General features: G+C 37.8%; 1 non-coding gene across 1 annotated transcript; it reads left to right on the top strand.

Annotated features, from left to right (window-relative positions):
* The first annotated feature begins 1,616 nt into the window (after positions 1-1,616).
* On the top strand, positions 1,617-1,723 carry LOC117716691 (U6 spliceosomal RNA). The gene has a single exon (XR_004607790.1). It is a non-coding gene; the product is annotated as a U6 spliceosomal RNA (small nuclear RNA).
* Positions 1,724-9,309: the final 7,586 nt, after the last annotated feature.

The following is a 9,309-nucleotide window of genomic DNA, read 5'->3' as shown; positions in this document are numbered from 1 at the left end:
TGCTCTCTGCTTATGAAGAGTAGAAGACAATAGTAGCATCCAGCTGATTGTGTCCAGGCCCAGCAACAGCAGACCACACAGCACCTGACTCCTTCCAAATGGTGAGCTTCACAAACGTATGTTTCTATGATCTGGATATTGTACACCCAGCAGATAGATGCCATAAGCATTTCTTGGCAGAAACTTCCTTAACGTAAGATCTAATAGCCTTTAGTGGGGTGCTTCACACACCTGATCCTATGTGCTTTTATCTGCAAGCTAAGCTGGATTTAGACAAGGCTTTGAAGGGTACATTTTTGTTGTTGTTGCTGTTGTTGTTTTCCCCTTGAGAGTTGACTTGGACTGTGTAAACTATTTTCTTCTTGTTTCTTCATTGCCACATGCTTAATTTCTGTCACAAGATGCCTTTTCACTGGATGTCCTGTATGGACAGAAAACAAATCCAGATATAAACCTCAGTATTATTGATGCCATGATGTCATTATAAGATGGCTATCTTATAATGATTAATCTTTATTTCTTGGCAGTAGACACACACACACACACACACACACACACACACACACACAACGTGCATGAGGGAGAGAGGGAGGAGGAGAGGAAGAGAGGGAGAGGGAAAGTGAGAGGGAGGGAGACAGAGACAAAGTTAAACAGAGACAGACAGAGACAGAGGGACAGAGACAGACTTCATAATATAAAAGGATCTTATATTTATAGAAGGATTTGTTATATTTTTTCCCCTGCTTCCTTCATTTCCTTTTTGTAAGATGAAAAAAAAATGACTCTAGGAAATCAGAAGAATGCATTTGACTTTAACTGGCTATTCCTGGGGAACATTTGTACATGCCAGCTTTCAACATGTAATAAAACCTTTCATTATTATATATGTGTATCAGTCCGCTTCATTGAAGAACCGTCTTCTCAGAGGACACCTCTTGTTGGGAAGTCTTTAGGCTGTGATTGTTTTGTAGAAGGGACTGAAGACTGACTATGACTTGTGGGGAGAGAAATCAGAGAAGATTGTAGCCTTTAAAAGATAGAAATAATCTAATAAGGAGAACATAAACTTTACTTCAGGTTGGGGCTATCAATATTTTGTACATTTCTGTGTAATTTTATGATGTTTCTGTGTATTTATTACTACCCGTAATAAATCATTAAGATCCAATGATGTTGCCTATTGTTAACAATGGCCAGGAAAAAATTTTTCATCTGTAAATAATTCTTCAAAATGGAATATTTGGGGAATAATTCTTAGTCAGAGCTGGCCCTTTGACAGTCACTGCTAAGGCCATGATGAATTCAATTCTGTGTCAGGCTCATAAAATTGTTCAAGGTTCATGTTGGGTAAGAACTTTTTCATTTAAGAATTGATATAGGTACCTCAATGATTGATATATAGATTACCAGGCACTATCACTAAATTTCAAAAGAGGTTGCTTGTTACATTTATTTTAACCTAGTAAATATTGTCATTATTATCCAAATTAAAAAAATCATTTGTTATTTTTCTCCCTCTCTTAAAGGCTCAGTGACAATTAAAACATAATTAATCTGCTTAAAATCTCCTTGACCTAAAGAGACCTTCCCTTCTGCATATAGAAATGAAATTCCCCGTGCTCGCTTTGGCAGCACATATACTAAAATTGGAACGATACAGAGAAGATTAGCATGGCCCCTGTGCAAGGATGACACGCAAATTCGTGAAGCGTTCCATATTTTTTGAAGTGTAAATAAAATATCTAATAAAAAAAAAAAAAAGAAATGAAATTCCCAGGCCTAAGGAAGAGGGAACAAAATTATGTTTGGATTTCAAAACTCCAAATGAAAGAAGTCTCTGAGGAATCCAGGAGCTGATCAGAGGCCTTTCTATGATTTTTCAGGCATGACCACAGGCAGTTAGTGTGATTTTTAACTGGAAGGCTTCCAGGGAAAAGCTGCATTCCCCGGCCCCACTTGGGGCCCATTTAATACATCATAGTTTCTGAAGGGCATTTCTGTCAAGGACTCTGCTCCTCCCCAGACCCCACCCTTCACATCACACTTTTTCATCCTTATCTGGGAGCTTTGTTGCCTCCTGAGGCTCAGGCTGGGGAGTTAGGGTTAGTTCTTACCTCTATACTGTAATCTGTTTACAGGATCTGGGAGGGAACCTTAAAGGTAGATTTCCCATCTGACTTGGAACCCTGTATGTGTTTATTCCCAGCTCTTTCTTCTCTTGCCCCTCCCCTCTCTGGGGCTCCTTTTTATCAGTAAGGAAATGAAGCTCATGCTGATGGTGATCCCTCTGTCCCTCAGAGGTGTGTCCCTTCATGAGCACAAAAGAGCAGGGAGGTATCACTTTGCCCACTTTTTGCTTCCTCCTCTTATGTCCCAGCAGGAGGTTTGACTTAACTGACAGGTAATTGTGACACCATGAGTCTTTCTGACCTCTGAATTCCTATGGTTCTACTTTGGTTGTTTGGTTGAGTGATCGATCCTACATGAATTAAGTTTAAGTTTTCTGAGCTTCCATTTCACTGAAAATTGGGACTATACTACTTGTCCCATGAAGTTGTTGTGAAGATAATACATAATGCTGATAGAAAATACCCTAGCCAGCAGGCTGCAACTCAGTTAAGCAGTCACAGAACCTGAAATGCAGAGCAGACCTGTGACCACTTCTCTTGTGCTGTTTAAGCAGAAGTCAGGAGTGTTTCATGGCAAAGCACTTTAAACATCTGTGAAATCCAAGGCTATTAATGACATCTTACTGTCTGATTACTTTCTTTGCTACCATTTTCTAATTAGTTATGGGAGAGAGATGTTGTCTGTCTACCTTAGTGGCTCTCACCTTTCCTAATGCTGTGGCCCTTTACTACAATGCTGTGGTGACCCCCCAACCATAAAATTATTTCATTGCTACTTTATTACTGTAATTTTGCCACTGATATGAATCATAAGGTAAATATCTGATATGTAACCCTAAAGGGGGTTGTAACCCACAAGTTGAGAACTACTGGTCTACCCGATAGACCTTTTCTTTTGACGCTTCTTGCTGGCTCCCTTTTTCTGTGAGAACTGTATCCTGGGGACACTGGTTCAGTTGAACACACTTAGTCACACATGCATTGATCCATCCTTCCTTGACTTTTCTTATCCGTTCTCCACATTTTCTCATAGGACTGAGACAACTTCTCAAATATATTGCCTTCACCTGAGAACTTGATTTTGTGTCTGACTTTGAAAAACTTTAAAAAATATATAATCTTTACATTTTCTCTTTTAATTTTTAAATTTTTTTAAATTATAGCAGCATATGGACTGAGTAGGTTGTATTTATGTATTTAGGAATGCACATGTTTATAATTTGTGTATAGCAACAACTAAAGAAAAAGTCATCAAAAGAGATGAAAATCAACATAACAATGTGATAATACCACTTGAAAACAAAATCAGTGCATTTCTTTTTTTGGCTGGGAGTGGGAGTTGGTAAGAAGAAAAAAAATCATAAATAAAACCCAAAGTTAGATAAATCCTAAATGGTAATTGAATAACACAACCCTGCCCTGATTCAGATTGGTCTAACCAAGTAGAAAACAACAAGTAAAACACTTACTGAAACACAAAGCAAGAAAATAAAATTTCCATATTCTAGGATAGAAATGGTAAGTTAGAAGTTATTGTGAACTGTAGTTGATCGTTTGAGCAGCTTGACTTATGTCTGCAATTCAGGCATTTGGGAAGTTGTGTAAGGAAGATTACTGTGAGTTTGAGGCCAGCATACAAAGTGAGAACACATACACATTATACATTATATATTATACATTATACATATTTAAAAATGAATATGACTAATGAAAAAACCAAGATGTATTGATTCAATCCTGGGGAGATTCAGTACAGTAAACTAACACCATTAAAGTCTGATATGTGAATGTCTCAGTGCTTGTGCCTTGGAGACTGTAAATGGAAATTCACGCTCAGGGTATTATTGTCTTCAGACTGACTGAAGGAATGGCCATGAGTAAAACTGATGGCCATGGAGAAACATATTGTTGTAGAAACAGTCTGGATTTTATTTTTGATAATTAAAAAAAATGAATTAATTTTTGAGTATCATTGTTTATCAACGTTGATAATATTAATTTTGAAACTCCTATCAAAATCAATTCTGATTTAACCAAGAGTATGAAAAGACCTGGAAATGTAACATTGTGTATAGGTATAATAACTTGTTTGATTTAGAGGGGTAGGTATAATAGATATGATCTCTCCCGAGCTGCCTTAGATGCTGAAAGTGCTTCCTGCGGAAGTGCATTTACACAGTGTTAACCAATAGCTCCCTTCCAGCTGTATCAATAGCTTAGTTTATACCTACACTTATTATTCTTGGGCAAATAAGTGCCTTATTTGATGAATCTGATGTCCAAGTGCCTTTCCATACAGCCATCTCCAAATACATACACTGTTTTGTTTCAGGATGGCTCAGTAAAACAAACACTTATATTCTCCAAATTGTGAAGAAAAATTCTTTAAGTTTCCCCTCAAGGCATATTGTTTTTTTTTTTTTTTTTTTTTTTTTTTGATTTTTCGAGACAGGGTTTCTCTGTATAGCCTTGGCTGTCCTGGAACTCACTCGGTAGACCAGGTTGGCCTCAAACTCAGAAATCCACCTGCCTCTGCCCCCCAAGTGCTGGGATTAAAAGCGTGTGCCACCACCACCTGGCCTAAGGCATATTGTTTTTAACTTGATTTTTCTATGTGATCCTTGATGCTAAATTCATATAATATAGTCAGAATTATGAAATCATTAAATTATTGCAACAGAATTTTGAAGGAGTTGCTTTTCTAAAAGAGATAATAGTTTAAGTGAGAGAAGGTAAATGTACCTAGGAAATTAACAGACACAATGTGAGTTTGTACTAATTTAGATACCTGTGGACACTCTATTGGCATAGTTTAGATATTCTGTAAGAAAAGTATAACAACGGTTACCCTGAGTGCTACAAAATAGTAACTCAAGTAATTATGGGGACCAGAGCTGTTACTATTATTGAGTGACATATCTAAAAACTATATTTTTTTCAATCATCAGATAGAGTGGAATGATACCACAAATACTGGCCCCTCCACATTCTTCCTTTTCTTCTATACCACAGCAAGGAATTCCCCATCTCCAAATTTCACAAAAATGCCTGTGGAATAATCTAGTAGCATGTCTGAGATTGTGACCCAACCTTGTGTTTCACTGGTATGTTTCTTGACCACACATCAAAGTCATTTCTGTATCTAGACAAGTATGTGGTTTCCTATCCCAAGGCTACTCTTCGGAGAGAGAGAGAAAGTATAACTGGTTTCTCCTGAGGAAAGTACCCTCTGAGGAATGGATTCGGTGGGGATGATGGATGGAGAAAGTATAGGAAAGCCCGAAGGCCAGCCATCCTGTTCATCTAGAAGCCCTCCCACTGGCCCCTGGCTCTCTCAAGGATGGCTCTTTAGTGAACGGCTCTTGTTCTAGATGAACTAGTGAGTTCTGAAGAAGGACAGTGAATCATGGTGGTGTAAAAAAAAGGAACTTTTGGTCACCCTGTGTAGAATGGATGCTATCTGTTTAGTGTATCATATTAATTGACACGGGAGGATGGTTGCTAAGAAACCTTTATTGACTGACAGCTATCTTTACAGTATGTTTTCATGGGGTGGCAGGGGAATTTTTGAGGGTCATGGGGGAGATAGGTTGGGATGACTAGGTTGGGGAGATTTGCTGGTTATCATTTTCCAAGTGGTGCATCTTGGGAGATGACACAGGGACAGTTTGATGCCAGAACACAATATTCTTTAGTCAATTTAGTGCAGAGACTATTTTTTAAAAAGAACCTGGTAATTTTTCTTTATCTCTTTATGCTCGGAAGGGATCTTAGGTTATATTCTATTAGGTAATTTTCTCTACCTTATGAGAGTATACAGTGATGGTTATTTTGAGATATGGAGCAAGGAAGGAAGTTCTAAAACCTGTTTTTGACCATTAACTAGCAGGGGACTGGGAAGTGTTTGCTCATCTATGTTAGAAACATTAAAAGCATCTGTCTTAGAGTATCAGAGGAATTAAAATGAGTTAAAAGATGGAATGACAAAAAGTCTACTCAATTTAATAATTCTTTCCCACAAGCATGCTGTGCACTCAGATGGAGAGCCCAGCAAAGACAGCACATGGACCTTGCTGTTAAGATGGACATGGAAGCTATCTACCTGTGTTGCATGATATGTACTCTGGGATAAGCTATTTAACTGTCATATTTGCAAATTGGGATCATAGTGACATTTACTTCATAATTCATTCTGAGAAATAAAAAGTGGGTAATGCTTCATGCAGTGTCTGGCATGGGATAATTTTTTAAATCTTTACTTCTTTCTTCCTTTAAAAACAATCTGTTCAAAACAATTACAAATGGGCAGTAGATGTGTGAAAAAAAAATTTCAACATTTTTAGCTATCAAAGAAATGCAAGTGGCAACTACATTGAGTTTCTCTCTCATCCCAATCAGAATGATCGTCATCAATACAAATGGTGTTGAGGATGTGGAATGGAGAAATCTGTATGCACTGTTAAAGATTGGTGCACTCACAATGAGATCTGTATGGAAGTTCTTTTAAAAATCAAGTAGAACTACCATATAATTCAGATATTCTAATCCTAATTCGGATCACCTGAAGTAATCACTAAGGCTTCGTAGTACAGAGTTACCTGCACACATATGTTTATCTGCACACACATGCTTATCTTGGGACTATTCACAACCAAATCACAGTGTCCTTCAGTGTATGAATGGGTAAAAAAAATGTGGTAAACATAAAAAGAAGCTGAAAATCTTGTATCTTTCAAAATCATGACCACAAACTAGTTACTTACGTGTTTTGGGGGGATATACCCTCTTCAGCTTCCCTTGGCTTCCATCTTGTTAGCCTCTGTCCAGAGCAGTATCAAGAGCAGGAGCCAAACAAAACCCATAGAAAACATGCTACAAAATCCAGGAGCTTGGTAGGCAGAAGAACCAAGCTGACATATGTACACCCTTCTTTGTGAGTGTGTGTATGTGTGCACATGCATGTCTGTGTCTCTGTCAGTGTGCCTGTGTGTTGTGGTATAGGCAAAGAATAGAGGTTCACATTAGGCATCTTATTTTTGAGACAGAGTCTCTCATTGAATCTGGGGCTCCCTGACTGACATTGACTAGATTGGTCAGCCATTGAGCTCTAGGGATCTGGCTGTCTCTGCATCTCCAGTGCTGGGTTTACAAGTACACACGGCCAATCATGCATGGCTTTTTAATGTGGTTTCAGGAAGGAAACCAGTCCTCGTGTTTGCCTGGCTCACACTTTACTGACTCAGTCACCTCTACAGTGCCTGTGTGCACACTCCATCTTTTTCTGGATGTCAGCTGAATAGTACAGTTGTTGGATGAAGGGCAAAATGAAAGTTAAGGATACCCAGTTTAGAATTGTGGGAGCAGAGTATAGTGGGATTCCAAGCCCATGGCCTTGGTGACTGGCAAAGACTACATGCCTGTGAAGATGGTCCAGCTGCCAATCCTGGGGCAGCAGATTACAAGATTGCTTCTATTTCTGATGTGAAGCCACCTTGGTTATTCTTTACATCTTAAAGCTGAGGTGACAGAGGTGAGCCATGTTCATTTACTGCTGGCCATAAGCAACACTCTGCTCCTGGAAGCCCAAAGCCTGGAAATATGAGATGTTAGAAGGAGCCCCACCCCTACTCTCTGGGGATGGAGACTTTTGGGGCGCTCTAAAGTTACTCTGTTCCCTTCCATGGATGCTGGGTTGCTGATCTCACAGCATCCGTGGTTTCAAAATTGTAGAATTTTGAGGTTATTATGGGAATTAGAAAAGGGGAGTGAGAACAGGGAAAAATCAAATGTCACAAGAGTAGATGGCCTGACTCATGGGAACAACAAAATCCTAAAGTCACTGAGGGACTTCAGTTAGCTTCCACAGATCTGGGAAGGTTGATTTTAGCATCTCTCAACACTACATATTGCTTTTGTGGAGAGACAAAAATTTGGTGGTTCTAATATTATTGTTCTGGAAGGTTCCTTTTCCCAAATACTTCAAAGCTCCCCCCACCCCTGGTTATAGAAGAAAACTTAGAAAAATCATAAACATTCCCAGAAGTGAAATAAGACCTATCATGTAAAAGGTTACCACCACTTGGAATATCATTCTGCTAGTTTGTTTTCTGCCTTTCCATGGCCTTTGCTGATGTCTCTCTGACTGCAGTAGCCACATAGTGTGAGGACTATACAGTAAGTTTGTTGAGGGGTATTGTACTCAATGTCTAACAAGAAGATAGATTTAGAGCAAACAAGTCTGAGGTAGAAAATGTACAATAATGTAAAAATAAAAGTTAAGGAAACTTTTAATTTCACTCTCTAGAAAAAATACTTGTGGTACAAACCCAGGACATTTTCTTTTCACTTTTCTAAGAATTCTGTATATTACACACTGTATTTGCAGTTACATATATATGTACACTTTATACCTATATATGAGTATATTTTTAATTAAATATCTGTCATATGTTGACTATATTCTTTTTAACATATAAAGACTAATTTTTCATGTTTATAACATTCAGAAGTGCAATATTCCATTAAATATATTTATATATATATAATTTTTTAATTTTATAAACTTCAAAAAAGGTTATATTTTAATCTAGGGTAGCTATGCTATTTCCAACATAATACCAAAAATAATATTACCTCAACTATCCCTGTAAAGACTTTGCATCTCTGATCAGTTAACTGAGATTCTTTGCTGAAAGTCTTTTATAATTTTAAGTTTTAAGGTTTGTAATAAATATGTGCACTTTATACAATGATCAGTACGAAGTTGGAAACCGAAGTATCTAGACATAGTTTCCCTATTTTCATTATAGAAAGAAAATTTGTAACATTGTTTGTTAGATAAAGTATACAAATCACAAGATTGGTAAATTTTCAAACACTGAGTATACTGGTGTGGCCATCATGCTAATCAAGGTCAAGGTGAGGTAGAAAATAATGATAACACAACACTACTGTTCTACTCTTTGTATACCGAGTGAACCTCAAGCTTCTGACACTCCTGTCACAACCAGGTGTGCTATGATTATAGGTACCACCATGCCTATTATAGTAGCTGAGTTAACCAGGATGTACTCTATGAAAAACCATTAAATGTCTAATATTGGGCTTTTTTCATCATCTTGGTGCCTGTGGAGGCCTGCTGGGAGCAGGACTTCTTAAAAAAAAAAAAAAAAAAGCAAGT

Source organism: Arvicanthis niloticus, chromosome 10 (genome assembly GCF_011762505.2).
Source record: "Arvicanthis niloticus isolate mArvNil1 chromosome 10, mArvNil1.pat.X, whole genome shotgun sequence".
In the NCBI taxonomy this organism is placed as follows: domain Eukaryota; kingdom Metazoa; phylum Chordata; class Mammalia; order Rodentia; family Muridae; genus Arvicanthis; species Arvicanthis niloticus.
The sequence above is the reverse complement of the archived record's forward strand: the minus strand, read 5'-3'. Positions and strand labels throughout refer to the sequence as shown.